Genomic DNA, 23604 nt, shown 5'->3' on the forward strand with positions numbered 1-23604 from the left:
TTACTATTTTGAATACTAACTAATGAAGAACTTGAATCTGAACATATAATTGACTTTAATGGTTTAACCTCTTCTATCCATTGAACTGCTAAAAGTACCGCAATCATTTCTCCAGTATATACTGATACTCCATCACTTACCCTTTTCCCCACTTTAATTTTAAATTGCGGTACAATCATACCTATCCCTATCCTATCATCTAAAGTTTTTGATGCATCAGTATATATATGTACATAATTATAATATTGATTTATATGTTCCTGTACAATATATTTATTCAAACTAAAATTATTTCTATTCTTCTTTTCTAATAATGATAAATCTACTTTTGCTTCAGGTATTATCCATGGTGGAACTGTATGTAATGGAATCGTTTGACTTATATCTATTTTATCTAAATATTTTTCCCTACTTTTAGCATTTACTATTGTTCCATAACTTTTAATTTTTCCTTTTTCCCACCCTGTTTCTAACACTTTTACTGTTGGATTATCTTTTTTCTGACCTTGTAATTTTGACCAGTAGTTTAAGGATAATTGTTCCCTTCTCATTTTTAGAGGCATTTCACCCATTTCCACCTGTATTGCTGCTCTAGGAGATGTTTTAAAGGCACCTGTACATATTCTTAAAGCCTGATATTGTATAGTATTTAACTTTTTTAGATTTGTATCTGCAGCTGAATTATACACTATACTCCCATAATCCAATACTGACCTAATTAAACCTGTATAAATAGCTTTCAATGACCTTCTATCAGCCCCCCACTCAGTACCAACTAAACATCTCATTATATTCAAAACCTTCCTACATTTATCTATTATTTTCTTAATGTGTACACCCCAAGTCATTCTTTCATCCAACCATAACCCAAGAAATTTAAATTGCTTAACTCTTTCCAATTCCTGACCATATATTTTCAACTTAATTTCTCCATCCACTCTTTTCCTTGTAAAAAACATTATTTTAGTTTTTCCCACAGAAAACCTAAATCCCCATTTATATGACCACTTTTCCACCATTGAAATTGCGTCCTGTAGGTTCTTTACAATAAATTTTAAATTCCTTCCTCTTTTCCACATTGCTCCATCATCAGCAAAAAGTGAACAACCCATTCCTCCTTCTGATTCCTTAAACATATCATTTACTATCACAGAAAATAATACTGGACTTACTATGCTTCCTTGTGGTGTCCCATTTTCTATATTAAAATTTTCAGAATATTCCTTCCCTATTCTCACTTGTATTTTTCTTTCTTCTAAAAATGTTTTAATCCATTTAAACATGTTACCACTTATACCCATTCTTCTAATTTTAACTAATAACCCTTCCCTCCACATCATATCATACGCTCTTTCAATATCAAAAAATACTGCTACTACACTCTCTTTATTTACTTGAGCCTTCCTAATTTCATGCTCTAAACCTATTATTGGATCCATTGTACTCCTCCCTTTTCTAAATCCACTTTGAACCTCTGTTATAAGTCCTTTACTTTCTATATAATATATCAATCTTTCATTTATCATTCTCTCCATTATTTTACATATATTGGATGTTAACGCTATTGGTCTATAATTTTCTGGTTTTGATTCATCTTTCCCTGGCTTTCTAATTGGTATAACCACAGCTTCTTTCCAACTTTTTGGTATTTCTCCCTCCTCCCAAATTCGATTATACAATTCCAATAATATGTTTTTAGAAAATTCACTTAAATTACTTACCATTACATAACAAATCTGATCTTTCCCTGGTGCTGTTAATTTACATTTTTTAAGTGCCCTATTTAATTCCGTTATTGTAAATGCCATATTCAATACATCATCCGATTCTACCATTTTTTCCAATAGCTCTTTATTTTCCAGAATTGTTTTTTCTCTCCCTTTTTTCCCTTCTACACTGATATTTTCAGAACTATGAATTTTAACAAACACTTTTGCTAACATCTCTGCCTTATCTTTATCTGTCACTGCTGCTATTTCTCCATTATTTAATACTGGATATCCAGTCACTCTTTTAATTCCTTTCATTCTTTTAATCATTGTCCATACCTTAGATATTTCTGTCTCCCTCCCTATTGAGTTACAAAAACTCCTCCAATAATCTCTTTTTACATTTTTAACAGTTCTTCTTACCATCGCCTGTAATTTTTTGTATTCATTCAAATTCTGAGGGTTATGATTTTTCTTTAATACTTTAAACGCTTTATTTCGTTTCTTAATAGCTGCAGTACATTCCATTGTCCACCATGGTACCAACTTCCTTTCCTTTTTCCCTCCTTTTATCCTTATAGTTTGATGAGCCGCTTCTACTATAGCATTACATATATTAAAATTCAAATCCTCAATACTACTATTTACATCCACTTTTCGTATTTTTAATTCACTTTTATTCCTAAAAATTTTCCAATTTGCAGATCTAAAACACCATTTTTTCATCTCATTTATACAATATTTCTCTATATGCATTTTAACTTCTATCATAATAGGGTAATGATCACTTCCTATAGTTGTTTCATTAAGTACTTTCCATAAACTTTTGCCTGCTAAAGAATTTGACACTATTGTCAAATCAATGGCTGACTCTGTATTATTTCTAACATTAATTCTTGTTCTTGTTTCCTTTAGCTACTACTCTAAATTGAACTCCATTTTTTATAAATATTATACATCCTCCTCCAGACCCTCCCTCTCTATCTCTTCTAACACTTTCATATCCTTTAATAACAAAATCTAAACTTGGTTTAAGCCAAGTTTCCTGAATACATATAATATCCAACTCTTTTTTAAATTCTTTAATAAATCCCTTAAACTCCTGTCCATTAGCAATTAAACTCCTGGCATTCCACTGCAGGATGAACATTATATTCTATCTTCCTGTCCTCCTGTCTTCCCTTCTCCCCCCAACTTTTTATTTATGTGCTCCCAAGATATGTCCTTTATCCCAAAGAATTTCTCTGCTCCTTTCACTATTATTTTGATTTTTTCTGTTTTATATTTTACTTGCTCTGTACAGTTAATTACATATGCAATGAACAACATAATCTTCTCAGCTGTCAACCCTGTATCTGTTCTTATCTGTCTTTGTTCTGCTGTTGTATTAATCTCAGCTGTCATCACTGTATCTGTTCTCATCTGTCTTTGTTCTGATGTTGTATTTATAATAGTTTCCCCTGACACCTGTCTTGGCTTCTTCATTCTCTTTGCCGCTTCTGCATAGCTTATATTTTGAGTAACTTTAACCTGTTCTATTTCCACTGCTTTTCTTCTAACTTCGCATCCTCCATAAGTCACCCTGTGTTGCCCTCCACAGTTACAGCAAATATCCTTTTCATTTTTACACTCTTCATATCCATGCTCCCCTCCACACTTTGGACATCTTTGTTTCCCCTTGCATGCTGCTGCTACATGTCCATATCTCTGACATTTATAACATCTTAGCGGAGGAGAATTGTATGGCCTAACAGGAAAGACCATACATCCAACTCTTATCTTTTCTGGAAGAACTTCTCCTTGAAATTCTAACATCACTGACAGGCTTTCCACTCTCTTTCCTTCCACTGTTCTCATTAATCTTTTAATGTTGCTTATCTCATTTCCACTAATACTACGTTTTAACTTTTCAAGATCTTCATCCACCGGTATTCCATAAATTACTCCTCTAGCTATTTTAGCTTCTCCCAATATCTTTATCTCATTCACCATTTTTTTGCAAATGTTCTGACTATTCATCACTTTGTTTTTCTGCTCTTCACTCCCCACTATAATCAACAGATTTCCATCTCTTAGAATCTTAGCCAGAATCAACTCACCAAACTTCTTTTTTAGTTCCCTCGATAAATTTATTGGACTTAGTTGAATACCCTCATCTTCTTTCCTGAATTTTATAATTATTTTGGTTTCCTCCCTGACAACCTTCTTACACACTATATTATTTTCGTCTGAGCTATTTCCTTCGAGACTTCGCTTACTACTTTGCGTTCCCCTCATATTATCTTCCTTTGTCCTTCTCTCTTTTCCTGACCTACCACTACCACATACATGACTCCAATCTCCATTATCCATTTCATCATCTCCCTCTTCTTCACCCTGAGACGCCATACAATCCAGTCACAAATCAGTTTATGCCAACCGCCACGTCACTCCAAACCTCCAACTCCTCCGAACTACGAATTCAAATCCACACCACGTCACGTCCGTCGACCAGCTAGCTAGCTCTCCGAAAATGGCGTCCTCCGGCCTCTCCCGTCGGATCGAACTCATCCGGAAGTATCGTACCAAAACCTCCAAATTATCGTATTTTGAGAGAAATTATCGTACACAAACAAAATATTAATAAGGGACATCTCATTCTCGTGAGGTCCTCCCCCAGAAGATGTTGTGTTTCTTAGATGCAATTTCCAGCCTTTTAACGAAATTGCGTCCCGTTTCAGCTCAATACGGAACCGCACTTTTGTTTCTAAATACAGGCGGCAGACCCGGCAACCTGTCTTTACAGAGGTTTACAATTCCGTATTTCAAGTGTTGGTGGTTGGCAAGGCAACCCTAACTGCGGTAACTATAGCTCTATGGCAAAAAAAAACAACGCAAATGCAAAAGCAAATACACAGACTAAAATGATTTCTTCTCTGTGAAGGGACACAAACACTGCAAAAAGAGTAGGACTTGGTACTGATGAGAAGTGTCTGAACTAAATGTAACACTTCATTAAACGTAACGTCAAATCCATGTTAACCTAATAAAATGTATGATTGCTACTGTTATACTCGCTTTGGTTATTAACACAGGCGAGACAGTGACTGCCGCGAGTGGTCAGTAGATGACTGTGCACTGCAAATAACATGCGAAACTTAATCGAAATGTTTGGTCATTCAGACCAGCACAGCTCCTGTTCTCTGCACACAAAAAAATGTTTGGTACACATGGGTCAGAACAAAAGGCGTGACACAGGTTTAAACAGCGCAAGTATTTAATAACTTTCACCGTAAACAACAGTATTGTAAAGATTCTTCAAGTGCGCACAGTTAACATCAGAATCCTATATAATAAAACAATTCAACAACATAACATAAAATTCATTGTTACATCAAAACTCACTGTAGTGATCAAAGCGCATTAGTTTTACTATTAACCCATGTGATAACATAACATAAAATTCATTGTTACATCAAAACTCACTGTAGTAATCAAAGCGCATTAGTTTTACTATTAACCCATGTGATAACATGACTGAAATTCATTGTTACATTAATAGAACTCATTATATTACTCACTACTCATTGTAGTAGTCAACTTACACCATCTTCGCAGTTTTCAACTTACACCATCTTCACACTCCACAACCTTTTGTGTGTGTGTGTGTGTGTGTATGTATGTGTGTGTGTGTGTGTGTGTGCGCGCGCGTGTGAGGGCATTTTAAAGGGCAGCGATCCGCCTACACCCTAGTAGAGCCCGTGAGTGTGTATGTGGGTCCCGCTACTAGAAAGACTCGAATTCAACCTCGAGGTCGCTGTCGTCATCCGATGCCATGGCCACTTGTGCAGATGTTTGTGCAGATGTTGGTGTCACTTGTGCAGATGTTGGTTGGGGAATCTTCCTGCCAGGGTAGAGATTGGATGCAGTCATGGACCGAAGCATAGTGTCCGTAGGTTTGAAGGCGTGACAGCCACCAGCCTTCCTCACGCACTCTGAACTGTGCACAAGTCCATTGAGAGTGTCTGTAATGAGCCGATTTCGTGGTTTTGTTTTGATGAGATTCACCTTGGAGAAAACTCGCTCGCATGATGCATTGGAGTGGGGAAAGACGAGCACATCCAGGACAAACTTTCCAAGTTCGCTGAATATGGCAACCCCCTTTAAATCCTCCACCTTAGAGACGTAATTCCAAAATTCATCCACATCCATTGCTTTCGAATCTTCTCTCAAACCAACAAGGGGCAATCTTCTCCATTGGTCATCAATGGCTTGAAGACGATCGACATCTGAAGTGTCAATCAAGCGTGGCACCTGCTGCATGAGGGGGAGCAGCGATGGATGATGAACGCGTGCGTTTGCATCATTTGCAGTGGCAGGAGACAGGCATGCAAGGTGGACTAACAGGGCATCATCAAAATCGAACCTTTTCTTGATTTCCCCGCAGGCAATCTGAAGGAAATTCTGGCAGCGCACAAAGAAGTCCGTCAGGCTGGCTGAGGAGACGGTTCCCTGCTGGATATGCTGCATCACTTTTATGCCCAAGTACATGGAGCTGAGTGGGACTTTGGGACCATCTTTAACATCGATGTCTTTAAGTGGAGTGCGCAACACATAGTCCCTGTCCATGTAAGTCAGCAACAGATCTTTGTACGTCTCGCAGACTTTGCCCATCAAGGAAGTGATTACGACTTTTTCACTCTGAAAGTGCTGATTGAGGTCGGTGAATTTTGGCAGCACCCACTCAAGGAAGTAGTAGAAGAGGCGCAGAGACGGGTCATTAAGGGAATTGAAAACTCCCTCTGCAGAGGTAAGTCTGGCCTCAAGCCACTGATCTGTAAAGAACAGCCGCAGAGCATCCCATTGCGCAGACACGCGTTTCACGACGTCGTTCAGTGACAGCCATCGAGTCTGTGCGGGCTTGAGCATTTTGTGGGGTTGAACTTGACAGAACTCCTGGAACTCTCGGAGCTGCGCAATGCGTTTTGCGCTGTTTTTGAAGTATCCATAAATGTCTCTAGCTAAATCCTCACACCTGCGAGGAAGCTGTTTACATGCCTCACTTGCGCAAAGGTGTAGCGAATGGCACACACAACGCTGCACTGTGATGCCTGGAAACTCACTCCTGAGGCGGCTAGAGACTGAGTTATGTTTCCCCATCATTGTGTTGCAGCCATCAGACCCGAAGCCCACGATGTTTTCGAGTGGTACACCTGCATCCGTGAATGTCTTGATCATCTCTGTGTACAGTCGTTCCGCAGTGGCTCCCTCTCTTGCAACTCTGTGGTCGTCTGTGTTGGGGAAGAGCTGTACCAGTTTCCAAAACCTTGTATGAATTCTCTGTGATCCCTCATCAAAAAAACGCACTACTACGCAAAGTGTTTTCACATTTCCAATGTCGGTAGACTCGTCGATCAAAACGCTAAATTTCTTCTGCTTCAGAGTTTCAGCAAGGCTCTCGGCATAACAATCGCCAATCACATGGCTAGTTATGGCAGTCGCTTTCGTGCGCCCAAGGGTCATGTTTTGAGCAATTTGTGAATCTTTGAAAATGTCCTTCAAGACCAAAACCAAATGATCTGAATTTTTCATAGCTACATTGTGCTCTGCCATGAAGGCTGCTAGCTTGATCTCGGCCCTCTTCACAGCTTCATCTAACTTTGGTTTAGCAGGTGGTTTTTGTAGGCATTGTGTTATCGACTTCTGAGACGGTGCAAGATGATTCTTTTTTTCGGAATGCTTCTTCGACTTTTCGTGGTTTTTTAACACTGTGCGCTCTGCTACCATTTGGATGTTACAACAACGGCAATATGCCCTAGCATCGTTTCCCACCACAGCTTTCAGCCATCCGGCGAATTTCGGCTCTTTCTCCCACTCTGACCGATATGACTGTGGTCTATGCTGCTTTCTTTTATGTTGATCTCCCGAATCTGCCTTTCCCCTCTCCCCTCCACTTTCACCTCCGTCTTCGTTTTCTGAATCCATCTAGGAACTTTTTTGTTTATGTTGTGTTGCTCTCTTCTTTAGCTGCTAGGCTCAAACTTTGTGTCAGTCAAAATGTTGTGATGATGGTTGTCATGGTGACGGCGGTCACGGGGTCATACGTAGAACCAAACGGCTCAGCGTAGAACTATGTGCGCATGTGCAGCCGAAACAGGCAGAGAGAGAGGGAGGGAGGGAGGGAGGGAGGGGCAGGGCTGTCCGGGGCCGGGCAAAGTTAGCAGCAGGCAGCCCTGTGTGTGTATTGAATGCCACGCCACCTGAGTTCAAAGCCTGCTATTAATGATTCTTGGGTGTCAGAGAGAGATGCGTGTTTGGGGAACTAACTGAAATTATCGTACATTTTGGATTTTTCCCCATTATTGATCGTACATCGTACAGAGGGCAAAACTATCGTACAAATACGATAATTATCGTACATCTGGCAACAGTGCTCGACAGGGTAGTTATAGTGAAGCAGCGGGCCGGAGCTTGCTTCATGTGACGTCACTGATGACGTTTGAACCACTTCACTGCTTCATTCAGAACGAGTCAGCTGACTGCTTCGAGTTGATAGCGGAGCTTTGAAAATTTGCCGCGATTCAGTGTATTCAAGATCATAGACATAATATAGGTAGACGCCCCTTTCGCCTCTGGGTCGCGTTAAATGTCGCCGCCATCTTGCTAGGGAGTCAGTTGCGTCAATATGCCTGCGTTCTGCTCAGCATGGGGATGCTCTACCATCAGAACGCTAGAGTCAAGATCGCGAGGAATTACCTTTCACAAGTAAGACTGAACAATTGTTTGTATTCCTATTTTGCCATTATAAAAGTATGTTGTGTTTCATAAAGTATGTATTATGTTGAGAGCTAATAACAGTTAGGTGCCACTAGAATCAGACTAACGTGAAACGTGAAATGGACATAGAGAGCAAAGCCTAACGTTATTATATCGTTCGTCAACAGAGGATAATATAGGGTGAAATATAGGGTATATGTGTAATCTACCGTTGCTTGCTTGTCAGTAATTACAATGTATGTATAATGTATTTATATAGCATTTATGGTTGCGACGGAAAAACGTGTTTCGGCTGAGCGACAAGTGCATCTCAGAATAGAGTATCCTAGTCAGGATACTTGTTCTATTATTTGTTTCAAAAAGTGACCAGAATAAAACAAAAAAGGCTTGAAACATACCACTGTTTGTGTAATGGTTCTACTATATGGTGTCACTTAATGAATGAAACTACGAAAAAAATGCATCTCTTTTGAGATGCACCTGCATGTCAGTCACTCGGCAGGAAAGCAAGTATTTGTGTTTTTTAGATGCACCTGTATTATGAATCTGACTGACTGGCTAGCTACCCTTTCTCACCTTTTTAAGGTTTCCCAAAGAGAAGCTGATGAGGAGACAGTGGGAAGTTGCTCTGAAAAGGGAAAACTTTTCCGCCACTGAAAGGTCCATGCTCTGTAGTCAACACTTTCAGCCAGAGCATTTCGACAGGACAGGCCAGACTGTCAGGCTCAGGGATGGAACTATACCATCAGTGTTCAGTTTCCCAACTCATCTCAAAAGAGTAGGTGAATCACTAAGCTTGCTGAAAATGATTTTATTTTGTGTGTGTGTGTGGAGGGGGGCGTGGTGCATCGGGTGCAGAGGAGAGGTGGAGAGGTGGGAAGAGCTCGGAGGACGGTGGGAGGGGAGATGATTGGCACACCTGTACATCGTCGGCTAATCATTCTCCCCTTTATCAGTAGCGTGCTGGTCCAGGCGGAGAGGGGAGAGGGATGAGAGATCGAGGACGGGGCCAAGAGAACGGAGAAGCAAAAGACGAGCAGAGCAGGAGAGCGGGTGTTCGTCTTGCCGTTGGGCTGAGAACCTCGATCAGGAGATAAAAGTAATAAAAGTCATTGCAAACCAGACAACGGGCTCTGCGTGTGTGTTGGGTGAACCCACGGTGGCAAACAGACGTGTCACACTGGCGCCCAACTGATCCCGACACAGGATGTCAGAGCCGGAACAGCCCGTGCACGCATTGGCAGGAATGCTCACAGAACTCGCCAGGATGGGCCAGGACCAAGCCGCCGCGAGCAGACAACACCTGTCAGCGCTGCACACGCAGGCGGAAAAACAGACGCGGCTGCTGGAGGCAATGTTGGCTCGGGCAGGGGCAAGCACACCGGGCCCCTCACTCGCAGGAATGACTGTGCACAGGATGACAGCTGAGGATGACGCACAGTCATTCCTGGACATGTTCGAGGCAACAGCAACGGCGTGTGGCTGGCCCGCGGCGGAGTGGGCGGTGCGGCTGCTACCGCTGCTGTCAGGGGAGGCGCAGACGGCAGCGCTCTGCCTGCCAGCCTCCAGCCGAGGGCGGTACCGGGACGTGAGGCGGGCTGTCCTGGACCGCCTCGGCTTCTCCAGGGAGGACCACCGGCGGAGGTTCCGAGAGATAAAGCTGGGGCCCAACGACCGCCCGTTTGTTTTCGCCCAACAGCTGAAAGACGCTGCAACCAGGTGGCTGCAGCCAGGGGGGTCGGCGGGGGAGGAGCTGATGCTGGAGACGGTGGTCCTGGAGCAGTTCACAGAGGGGCTCCCGAACGACACCTCGGCCTGGGTGCGGTGCCATCGCCCGGCGGACCTGGCGACGGCCATCACGCTGGCGGAGGACCACCTGGCCGTCCACTCCCGTAACCAGGCGCCGGTGGTTCGGCCAGAGCCTTTTACCCGTCCCACACCGGCACCCCGCAGGAGACCTCCACAGCCACCCGGACCACCGTACAGTACAGCCACCCGACCCACCCCGCTTCCCCGGTCTAACCAGCCTTCTCCTTTTCTCCCGCCACAGGGCCAGCGCGCTACGGACACTGTTCTCAGCCCACAGACGGTCCCTCAAGCGGCAGTGCAGGAGTGCTGGAGGTGCGGACGACCCGGGCACTTTCGCCGGGAGTGTCCGCTCATGGAGGTCGGTCAGGTGATCCGGGTCGTCGGCCCTGCAGCACCCTCCGCCGGTCCGGGAGGGACGTACAGCGTTCCGGTAAGGATTCAGGGGGGTACACATCAGGCGATGGTGGACTCAGGCTGCATGCAGTCCATGGTTCACCAGAATCTGATTCGGCCCGGGGCTTTGATGGAGGCGAGCTGGGTGGATATTAAGTGTGTGCATGGGGATATTCACAGATACCCTGTTGCTTCAGTGGAAATTCGATATAAGGGGAAAAAGCATAGAGTGAAGGCTGCGGTTAGCTCCCGCCTGGCGCACCCTCTTATTCTGGGTACTGATTGGCCGGGGTTTGATAAGCTAGTGGGGCAGTGTGTGGGGGTGCGCTCACGACCAACAGGATTAGCGGATATGTGCGCTGTGCTCAGCGGTGACGCGAGGTTGTCCGACGCTGCAGACGGGGAGGGGGAGCCGGCAGCGCCTCCACAGGAGGCTCCGCAGGTTCCCGTGTTTGACTCCATGGAAGATTTTCCACTTGAACAGTCTCGTGATGATACTCTACGCTTTGCCTTTGACCAAGTGATACGAATTGATGGTCAGATGGTGCGCCCTGACGCAGCGGTATCATATCCACACTTCTCATTACGGAGGGACAGGTTATACCGAGTGAGTCGTGACACTCAGACTGAAGAGATAATTACCCAGTTGCTGGTACCAAAAAGCCGCCGGGAAATGGTTTTCCAGGCGGCTCACTACAACCCGATGGCGGGGCATATGGGGTACGAAAAAACACTGAACCGTGTAATGGCCCGTTTCTATTGGCCTGGCATTAGAGCAGACGTTCGCCGCTGGTGTGCGTCCTGCGCTGAATGCCAGTTGGTTAACCAACCGGCCATCCCGAGAGCGCCGTTGCGCCCGTTACCACTGATCAAGGTCCCGTTTGAACGGATCGGGATGGACCTCATCGGGCCATTTCACCGGAGCACACGTGGATTCCGATTTGTGTTAGTCCTGGTGGATTACGCAACTCGATATCCAGAGGCAGTGCCCCTGCGCACCATCTCCGCAAAGAGTGTGGCGCAAGCGCTGTTCCAGGTTATCTCCCGAGTCGGGATCCCGAAAGAGATCCTGACTGACCAAGGCACCCAGTTTATGTCACGAACACTGAGGGAACTTTACGGATTATTGGGCATCAAGTCTATTCGTACCAGTGTTTACCACCCGCAAACTGACGGCCTCGTCGAGCGCCTGAACAAGACTTTGAAGTCCATGGTCCGTAAGTTTGTGCACGATGATAAGCCAAATTGGGATAAGTGGCTAGATCCTCTGCTGTTTGCAGTGCGCGAGGTTCCCCAGGCCTCCACGGGATTTTCTCCCTTTGAACTGCTGTTTGGCAGGAAACCACGCGGGGTTTTGGACCTGGTAAAAGAAAGCTGGGAGGAAGGTCCGAGCCCCAGTAAAAATGAAGTTCAGTACGTCCTGGACCTGAGAGCAAAACTCCACACACTGGGTCAGTTATCACGTGAGAATTTGCTCCGGGCCCAGGAACGTCAGCAGCGGCTGTACAACAGAGGATCTAGGCTGAGACAATTTACACCGGGAGATAAAGTGCTTGTATTACTCCCATCTCATAACTCTAAATTACTCGCCAAGTGGCAAGGGCCCTTTGTGGTCACACGGCAAGTGGGTGACGTTGACTATGAGCTTGTGCGATCTGACAGGGGAGGTGCGACACAGATTTACCACCTCAACCTCCTCAAAGCATGGAGGGAGGCAGAGTCGGTTTCTCTGGTGACGACAATTGCAGAGAGAGATGAGTTGGGGCCTGAGGTGCCAAAATCAACCAATCCCGCCTCGCTCCTTTGTGAGAACCACCTCTCTCCGTCACAGAAAGCAGATGTAGCCAAGTTGCAGCAGCAGTACGCTGATGTGTTTTCCCCCCTGCCAGGACGCACAAGCCTTATTCAACACCACGTGGAGACTCACCCAGGCGTGACAGTGCGTTCACGACCCTATCGGTTGCCTGAACACAAGAGAAAAGTGGTTCAGGCAGAATTGAAGGCCATGTTGGAAATGGGTGTGATAGAAGAGTCCCACAGCGCCTGGTGTAGTCCCATTGTTCTTGTAGTCAAGAAGGATGGGTCTATTCGGTTCTGTGTGGACTATCGCAAGGTGAATGATGTTTCACAGTTTGACGCCTATCCTATGCCCCGGGTCGACGAGCTCCTGGATCGCCTTGGCACAGCTCGATTTTTTACGACGCTGGATTTGACCAAGGGGTACTGGCAGATTCCCCTATCTCCAGAGTCCAAGGAAAAATCGGCCTTCTCCACTCCGTACGGTTTGTACCAATTTGTCACACTTCCGTTCGGGTTGTTCGGGGCCCCAGCCACGTTCCAACGCCTCATGGACCGGGTGCTGCGGCCGCACGTTGCATATGCTGCCGCCTACCTGGATGATGTGATCATCCACAGCAACAGCTGGGCGGAGCATGTGCGGCAGGTGGCCGCGGTGCTCGAGTCACTGAGGCAGGCGGGGCTCACGGCCAACCCGAAGAAGTGTGCAGTTGGACGGAGGGAGGTACGGTATCTGGGGTACCACTTGGGCGGCGGGCAGGTGCGTCCGCAGGTTGACAAGACAGCAGCGATTGCAGCCTGCCCGCGGCCCAAGACGAAAAAGGAGGTGAGGCGGTTTTTGGGGCTGGCCGGTTACTACCGGCGTTTTATTCCCAACTTCGCCGAGCTGACCAGCCCCTTGACCGACCTCACCCGAAAGGGTGCCTCAGATCCGGTCCAGTGGACGGATCTGTGCCAGGTGTCGCTTGAGAGGGTAAAACAGACCCTCTGTGGGGAGCCTCTTCTTCACACTCCTAACTTCTCTCTCCCGTTTACTCTGCAGACTGATGCATCGAACAGAGGGCTGGGAGCCGTGCTGTCCCAGCAGGTGCGGGGTGTCGACCGCCCAGTGCTATACATCAGCAGGAAGCTGTCCGAGAGGGAGGCCAGGTACAGCACGGTGGAGAAGGAGTGCCTGGCCATCCGGTGGGCGGTCGATGCTCTGCGGTACTACCTGTTGGGGCGGCCATTCACCCTCTGTTCGGACCATGCCCCCCTCCAGTGGCTCCACCGCATGAAAGACACGAATGGCCGGATCACCCGATGGTATCTGGCCATGCAGCCTTTCAAATTTAAGGTGGTCCATAGGCCGGGGACGCAGATGGTCGTGGCCGACTTCCTTTCCCGCTCCCACAAGGAGGTGGGGGGGGGGGGAGTAGGTTAGGCCGGACAGCTCCCCGGCCTAAGTCAGGCGGTGGAGGTATGTGGAGGGGGGCGTGGTGCATCGGGTGCAGAGGAGAGGTGGAGAGGTGGGAAGAGCTCGGAGGACGGTGGGAGGGGAGATGATTGGCACACCTGTACATCGTCGGCTAATCATTCTCCCCTTTATCAGTAGCGTGCTGGTCCAGGCGGAGAGGGGAGAGGGATGAGAGATCGAGGACGGGGCCAAGAGAACGGAGAAGCAAAAGACGAGCAGAGCAGGAGAGCGGGTGTTCGTCTTGCCGTTGGGCTGAGAACCTCGATCAGGAGATAAAAGTAATAAAAGTCATTGCAAACCAGACAACGGGCTCTGCGTGTGTGTTGGGTGAACCCACGGTGGCAAACAGACGTGTCACAGTGTGTTTTTTTAATGACAATGAATGATGAATGAATGACTTACACCTGTTCAAGTTGTTTTAAAGTATTTTGTTCTTCTATTTTAGAAAGTGGCAACCAGGACTACACAAGCCTCAAGGAAGGCTGAAGTGAGCCTGTTAATTGACTGTTCTCAGCGAGACACTGAACCTTTACCTACCAACCTTGTGAGTATTCATACTAGCTATGCCCCAAACAGCAGTGAGCATCATGGCATCATGAACATTACTTACATTTTCTTCCTTCTCTCTACTAGGACCACACCTATGCATTGCCTCCGTCTCCCACTTTACTAAAGACTAGACTCAGTGAAGCCCTGGCTAGGGTGGAGAGTCTAGAGAAAGAGATGGCGAACACAAAGGCCCGAGAACGGAGGGCAAAGAAAACAGTGCGGTGTCTTCTGGAGGATCTTAGGGGGAAGGACCTCATAAATGAAGAGCTGAAAGAGAGGCTTGAGTTATACTCAGGTAACATTGAATTTCATGTATCAGACCTAAACTCCAAATACCTGACAACGTCTATAATATGCCCCCATTCATAGTTTGAATTGCGTCTGGCACAGACAAAAGCCAACAATCAGAGTCTAATAGCTCTAGCTTAAAGACACAGACAAGCCAGGAACCATGATTGATGGCTCTAAACATCGACCATAAACACCTGTCAGCCATGGTTCCTGGCTATTTTGTGTCTTGAAGATAGAGCAATTAGACTCTGATTGTTGCCTTTTGTCCACAGCCACAACAAGATGGTTACATATTAGCATTCAAATGGTACCTAGCCATAGGCCTGTTCAAGCTAGACCTCCCCTTTGTGTCGGAATAAACACATTATGGCTGGTTTCACAAGGGAATTCATTGCAGAACAGCATACTGTTTCAGGCACTTACTAATTACCAGAGGCCCTGTACAGGCTCTTGGTAAATGCATTGAAGAGATTAATGACTGGATGTGCCACAACTTTCTCCAGCTAAACAAAAACAAAACTGAGGTAATTGTCTTTGGAGCCAAAGAGAAACGATTACAGGTCACCACAGAACTTCAATCTATACACCTAGAAACTACCAACCAGGCCAGAAATCTGGCTGTAGTGATGGACTCAGACCTAAATTTGGAAAAACACATTAAGGCAGTAACAAAGTCAGCCTACTATCACCTTAAGAATATATCAAGGTTAAAGGATCTGATGTGTCAGCAGGACCTGGAAAAACTAGTCCATGCATTCATCTTTAGTAGGCTTGATTACTGTAACAGCATTTTTACAGGTCTACCTAAAAAGCCCATTAGACAACTGCAGCTTATTCAGAACTCTGGTGCTCGAGTCCTCACTAAGACCAAAAAAGTGGACCACATCAGTCCAGCTCTGAGGTCTTTACACCGGCTGCCTGTCCATCAGAGGATAGACTTTAAAGTTCTGATGCTGGTCTATAAAGCTCTGAGTGGTCTAGGACCAAAATACATCAGTGACCTCCTGACCCAGTATGAACCTTCCAGACCCCTCAGGTCATCTGGATCCGGTCTTTTATCAGTTCCCAGAGTCAGAACCAGACATGGGGAAGCTGCATTCAGCTTCTATGCTCCACATGTCTGCAACAAACTCCCAGAAAGCCTCAGATCACCTGAAACACTCAGTGTGTTTAAGTCCAGGTTGAAGACACACCTATTTTCAGCTGCGTTTGAATAAAGCTCAAAACTTAATCACATTTTAACTACTGATTTTATATTGTTCTTATTTCTTTCTTTTTGTTTACAATTTAAATCATGCTTTTTATTTCTCTGATTTTATCTATTTTTATTTTTATTTTTTATGATTTTATTTTTAATGCCTTCTTGTGATTTTATATAGCTGTGAAGCACTTTGAATTGCATTGTGTATGAATTGTGCTCTATAAATAAAATTGCCTTGCCTTGCCTTACTCTGTGCTATCTGCATTTCAGATCTTCCATTAGGCCTCCTATCAAAACAGGGCCATGAATACAGTAAGGAGCAGAGAGAGTTTGCCCTCACTCTCCACCTGCATGGGCCAAAGGCATATACCTACCTGAGAAAGTCTCTCCACCTCCACCTACCACATCCACATACATTGCAAAGGTATTTGCCATGACATTTAATTGCACTTTATTAATTGCAAATTATTGGTTCAAATACATTCTATAACTACTTTTTCATTTGATAAAGGTGGATGAGCTCTGTGGATTCCAAGCCTGGCCTCAACATCATGATGCTGGACATGCTGAAAAAAAGAAAAGAAGAAGACCCAGTGAAGTACGGACGTGTGGCGCTCATGTTGGATGGCATGGCCATCAAGAAACATGTCCAGTATAATCCACATACCCAGACAATGACTGGATTTGTTGATATGGGGGATGGTGTAAATGAGACAGACATTGCCACTGAGTCTCTTGTGTTTATGGTGGTTGGCCTACAAGGCCATTGGAAGGCTCCAATTGCCTACTATCTAACCAAGTCGCTGTCCCCTGACACGCAGAAGGTCTGGCTGGTACATGCGTTGGAGGCACTGCATGAGCGTGGCATCAGGGTCATGTGCCTAACAATGGATGGGCATGCCTCTAACATCAGCATGTGCAACCAGCTTGGGTGCCAGCTAAAGGCCAACCCCTGTGAGCCTTTACAAACCTTCTTTCCCCATCCAGTGACTGGTGAGAGGGTGTTTGTTATGATGGACGCTTGCCACATGTTGAAGCTGGCACGCAACATGTTGCAGGCGTACAGCCCAATACAAAGTACCACTGGCCTCATAAACTGGGACTACATTGTCAGTTTGAATGAGGTTCAGACCCAAAATGGACTCCATGCTGCCAACAGAGTCACTGACAAGCATGTTGAGTTTGACTCGCAGAAGATGAAAGTGTACCTGGCTGCACAGACGCTGAGTCACTCTGTAGCAGTAGCTCTGCGGACACTGAGGGACCTTGGCTATCCACGCTTCACCCTCTGTCAAGCAACGGCCGAATTCATTGAGGTAAGACTACATTCAAACATTCTCATCAAAGTGTACTCCTTCTCTCCTCCATCCATCGTCTTCATCATGTATCCTTTCTATTTCCTAAACATTTCCTTTTAGATTATTGACAGGTTGTTTGACGTAATGAACAGCCGCAATCCCCGTGCAAAAGGATTCAAAGCTCCCCTAGGTATTTGAATTGGACCAAGAGTGTAGAACGCTTGTCCAGAGGCCGCGAGTACTTAATCAGTTTGTTGATGAAGGATGGAACACCCCTTCATCGATCAAAGAGGTCTTTTAAATAGTGACTCTTCCACATGTGCATGGTCTGCATATACATGCATATGATGCTTGGTTCTCTTGTTCAATCTTTTTGATGTCTGCTGTTGAAAATCCTTTATTTTCAGTGCTTTTCAGTTCCTACAGATGAAAGTGGAAAAGGAACTTGAAATGTCCATTTACAATAGAATAGAATAGAATAGAATAGAATAGAAAGCTTTATTGTCATTGTGCAACAGACAGACTTTACACAACTAAATCACAGGGGGCTCCACGAGATGCTGGTCCTAATATAAATAAGAAATAAAACCACGATATAAATACAAGTGCAAAAAATACAAAATTAAATACAAATGGAAAAATACTTTCTTACACATTATTGCACAAAAGGTTATTGCACATGAGGTTTTGCATGTTGGGGGCACTGGTGCATGTGTGCATTCAGGATGGTGATGGCTTTTGGAAAGAAACTGTTCTTGAGTTTACGCTCACAACTTTCAATGAGCAAAATTACCGGGTGCTCTTTGGAGGTATCTTGGTTTGCCATGATAATACTAACAAAACATTTTCTTTTGAAGGTACCTGTCTGTCATGGGGTTCGTCATTAACATTGACACCGTAATGTTGATGTGTCCGGAGCTGCTGCAATGTCAGCAATACATCTGCACATACCGGTTCAGCCAGGATCACTTGGAGCTCCTTTTCAATTCGATCAGGGCATCAGGTAAGGATCTCAGAAGTTTCTAGATTAAATTGCCCTTCCAAAAAAGTCCTTGATGTCTGAAAAGAGCAGATATCTGTATTAAGTGTCGTGTGTGTTTGTTTTTTAGGGGGCTGGAACAACAATCCCACCGCAGGTCAATTCCAGGGCATCTTAAGCCGCCTCATGGTCCGATGCGGTGTCTCTCCGAGCGCTTCAGGGAACGTGGCACCTCAGGATGAGACCGTGTCCCTGTCGGCAGTTGAGATGTCCTCTGCCTCTGAGACGGAAGAGCTTCAATCGCCTTTCGTGAACGTATCTGCTCTGATATGTGACCACAGCTACCTCCCAACCCGCTTTGGTGGCCTGGTGGAAAACGCACTGGTTTACATCACATGGTTTGTGGTGCGGCAGATTGTAAGAAAGCTGTCCTGTGGTGTGTGCCGTGCTAGCCTGGTGACAGATGCTGCGCGGGCATCATTTGACCAGAGCTACCACTTGCTGACTTTGAAAAGCAGAGGAGGGCTGATGATTCCTTCAGAAGGAACAGTGAAGGTGGTGAGGTCAGCAGAGAGGTTCATTCGCCGGTCTGTATCGGGGCAAGCTGTCAGGGTGTCGGTTAGAGAGCAGTTTGTCCTGGCTGAAATTGGCTCGGATGATGTGTTTCTGCTCAAGGAGCACATTCAGGACACACAGTTTGGCATAGACAACCACCACTTTTCACTGTTGTCATTGGTTGTGTCCACATTTACACAACTCAGGCTGCACCACATAGCCAAACTCAAAACACTGGAATTACAGAGTGGCAACAGCCGAAAAAGGCTTAGCAAAACTATACTTTTTAAAGGGTTTTAGCTCCAACATACAAGCCTAGACAGAATCTTATATATACATACATATTTAAATTATTATATTATATTTTATATTACTATATGCGTATTAGAATTAAACTATTGAAATATTATGGTATTTATAATAGCAGCAGGTGTTTTGATGTTTGTATACATTTGTCTTCTGTATCAGAAGTTTTTGTTTGGGAAATTACTTTTTATTGTCAATTGCACTGTTGCTTAGATGTGAAAATCTTATGAGCATGATTGTGTGTATATATATATATATATATATATATATATATATCATACATATGTTATTCCATCACACATAATACTGAGTCATTATATTATATTGTTAAAATTGGCTTTGTTCTTAGACATTATGAATGAAATAGGGCTCAGTACTTTTCCAGTATGACCTAAAGTGATCCAGGAATAGAAAGACAAAACAATTAGGAAAGCCTGGGAAAGCAAGGGCAGGTTCACACACACACATTATTTGGGTTAGTATGCATATCCAATCACATTTGATCAACAAGGGATCCACCGTGGGAAACTATGAGACATATATACGAATTGTAACCGGAAATCAGGGCCAGTCTGACAGACTTCCTACGGGAGCTCTGTTCCACTGAGCCCAGCGCTGATATGCTTTGATGTGTGACTACCAATAAACACTTCATTTTCACTTGAATTACTGCGGTCCGTTCTTAAGCCTCCTACTAAAAGAACCGAATCTAACAAAATGGTGCCGTGACACGAGGTTCGAAGGCTCAAAGACCACCGTTCCGTGCGACCGACCCCGTCCGAGGGAGGACGCCTCGAGGTGATAGGAGGGACAGCTTTTTTCAGACAATCAGGCGCCAGAAAAAAGGTGAGCAGAACACCAATTAATGTCTAAATGTAAAATTTCTGCATATTGAATAACCTAAATGAAGTTGTCTGAATTGAGTTGTCCTCTGGTCATGATAATTCGAGTGTTAATGTACTGTCTGTCTATTTGAATTGAATGGTGACACGTCGAGTATAAAAACACATACACACAGGGAAAGTACATAAGTGTCCTGTCAAGTGGATTCGGAAAATAAGACAAGGCAAATTAATTTTATAAATGAATACCAGTTGTGGAACTCGTCTTCAAAATTCTTCCGTGCACTGTTGAGAAGTGAGACGATGTAGTTTATAAAATCCCAAATTGAGGGGTCAACTATTTGGCATTCCGACGCGGAATATTTCTCCTCTGACGGAAGTTGGGATATAGGATTGAGAATTCCGGGGTACGAAGAAGTATAATCCCGAAATATAGTCGGGTTAACTTGTTTCATTAATAGCGCCTTGAAGGACACTGAGGGACAGATTTTTTAATTTTCATACAACTGTGGGGGGATTCGCCGCTCGAAGATATTTGACTGCGCCAGCAGATCTCGAGTGTTTTCTGTTAAATATTGGGGTTTGGCATAGATAAAAAGGGGGTAGAACAAGTGGCTGCGCGTGCTTATACGGGTCGCTTTGTTTGGGGAAATCAGTATTTTTATGGTGTGACCCAAAGTTTTGGAATAAACAAATGCTTTGATAAGTGGAGCGCACAGAACACAGCGTTCTGCGTAGAAGTTTCTTCACTACTTTCAGCATTTGGGCAACTAAGGCCTTCCATATACTTTGATTAACACGTGTATAACTTTTGAATATGTCACAAAAATTGATTGACGACTGGAAAAAATGCAAATCCGGCTCGCTGGGGTCGGTGCTGGTTGACACGTTAGAAAGATGGAAGAAATGGTCCCGGGGTGAGAAGAAAAACGAGGGACAGATAAATTGGACTGGAGAAAAGCAGAAAAAAGAGTGTGCGAGTTTTCTCCACTGAGGCTGAGTGTATGTGTTCAAAATGTTTTCAAAACAAACGAGAGAGTAAGAATCAAACACATGCATGATACAGAAGGAAAAAGTTGATATATGATATATTTGATCCCAAAGTTTATTGACAAAACTTAATAGTTTTTATTTCAGCCTCAACGCACTAATAAGAGACCTATAAGAAAGAATTAACAGATTTGGAGGCTTGACCTGAGGCCTGAAGTTACTAACTAAAGATCAGCTGTGCAGCAGCATTACAGGAATAATGAAAAGCCTCAAACACTTTGTGAGCCATAATATTCCCAAGTTAATTTTATATTTGTTCTCTTTATCATAAATGCGCACACCCTAAGATTGTCTTTTCTTTCTCTCATTCAGCCCTGAGAGTGAGAACAATCCAAACAGACTCTGGGTGATCATTGGCCTGAGTTTATAATGATATACTGCTTATAATATAGGTTTAATTTTGTACTAGAACAAATAGTATTGATTCATCCATCTAGTTTAAAATGCATATGATTAGGAAAGACACCAAAGTATGTAGATAAACTGAAAACAGCTTTACAATGAAAAAATCACAGAGATGAGATAAGAAACAATAAATCCAGGAAGAACAGTGTTTGAGACATTCATACAAAGTGTACAAAGCGAAAGTCATAAACACAAGCAAAGTGTTTAGGAGATTTGCTCCTTTAGTTAAAATATTATCTGAAAAAATGTTCTACAAAGTGAAATTTTATGTTTCCACCTGAAACAGGACTGAGAGCAGGCAGTCAGACCATATGACACAGATTAAACAACCAGGATTTAGGATTTAATATCACGGCCAGACAGTCAGATGTCAAACAATTTGATATCATATTAAATTTATTGAGGCTTAGCCTTTAGTCTTATTAGGAGATATTAACTTGACTTTAAAATTTTAGCTGCTCTGAATTTCCTCTGCCTCAGGTCACCAATTCAATAGTCAATAGTTATCACCAATATTTAGATTCAAACTAAACCATTTGACTATTTAAAGGTAGGGTAGGAGATCCTGGATTTTGAGTCCAGCGAAGCTGCATTTTGAAAATACACCGGTAAAAAGTCCCAACCCTTTTCTTCACTTTCCCCCCGAAGGCACGCCTCTAGAGTACATGAACGCGCACGAGCACGAAGGTGCACGAGCGCTGTTCTGACAGCAAGCATCGATCGTTGCCGTATTTAGTATTTAGTTTATGCTAACTATACGTTTAATAATGCTAGGTGCTTGCCAAGCTGGCTCTAGTTTAGCTTCCTGCCAAGCTTCGTTCACGGAGCAGGGTACGCGCACAGGGGGAAGGAGGGGGAAGGAGGGGGAAGGAGGGGGAAGGAGGGGGAAGGAGGGGGAGGGGGAGGGAGGAGCAGATTGCAGTTTGATAGACGGCATCAGAATCCAATCATTGTGAACGGTCCGTTCACAATGATTGGATACTGTTTTTCCTAGATTGTACGTTCTAGAGGCCACTAAAACTTTTCATATTTGTGTCAAAACTTTTAATTAATTGGTTGCAATGGGGGTGTGAAGAGTATTTCAAGCAATATGTAAAAAAATGTTCCAGAAAAAGATCCCCTACCCTGCCTTTAACTAAATCATTTAACTATTTAACTGCAGCAGATCTATGAAACAATTAATATGCTCCCTTAACAAAAAAAAGCAAATAGATTTAAATTCATTGGAAGACTACAGAAAGGACAGCTGCAGCAAAAACTGAGCCATAACAAGACAAGTCAAGGTTTGTTTTTATGGCGCATTTAAAAACATTGAGCACAGTCCAGCTTGGTGAGCCAAAACAAAATCTATACAGACACAGACTTAACTTTGGATGAAGCTATCCCTAGTATGCATTATATTATGCATTATTGAACCAACTATTTTATATGACATATAATATATGACCTATATATGAATGTTTTCAGGTTGTCCCACATGAGGCCTGGACGAGGAGAAAATACCCTGTCCATAGCTTTTTTGGGACACTAGGAGATATTGTGTGAATGTGGAAAATTTGGGTTGCCAAGCGACAGCCATGGTGAGGGGGGGCTGAGGAGATCCCAAAGGGGGTGTTCCCAAAGGGGGCACTAACGGCTTGGGGGACAAGGGCTACCTGAGGGAGAAGGAGAAGGACGCCAATAGGTGGCGTGATGGTTGAAAGAAAAAGGATATGAATGGGATGAATGAAATGTTCTGTAATTAGGTGTTTTGGGTCATCGGAAGACGTTCCATTAGAGATGACCAGAAAGTTTTTAATCTACTACACTAAATCGATCAATCAGACATTATTTATATAGCAGTTTATATAGCACTTCTCAACCCAAGAAATATAGAACAAAGACCTTTCAGATCAAACGAAGCAGTGAAACCCAAGGCCACATACAGACACATGCACACTCAGATATAAAGCCACGCACACACACACACACATGCCACACATACTGGAAACAGGGACCACAATGTGATCCTCAAAGAAAAATAAATGATGAATTAGCATAAATAAAGAAATAAAATTAACCTAGGCTTTTAATATCTGTATGGAAACATGTTATGGTATCATGTGATGTTAGAAACAGCTCTGATGTCACCCCGTTAATACCATAGGAGGTGTTTCTGATTAAGTTAGAACCGGAAAAAAACTTAATGCTAATCCTGAACTATCTGTG

This window comes from Odontesthes bonariensis, chromosome 2, assembly GCF_027942865.1.
Source record: "Odontesthes bonariensis isolate fOdoBon6 chromosome 2, fOdoBon6.hap1, whole genome shotgun sequence".
Taxonomy (NCBI): domain Eukaryota; kingdom Metazoa; phylum Chordata; class Actinopteri; order Atheriniformes; family Atherinopsidae; genus Odontesthes; species Odontesthes bonariensis.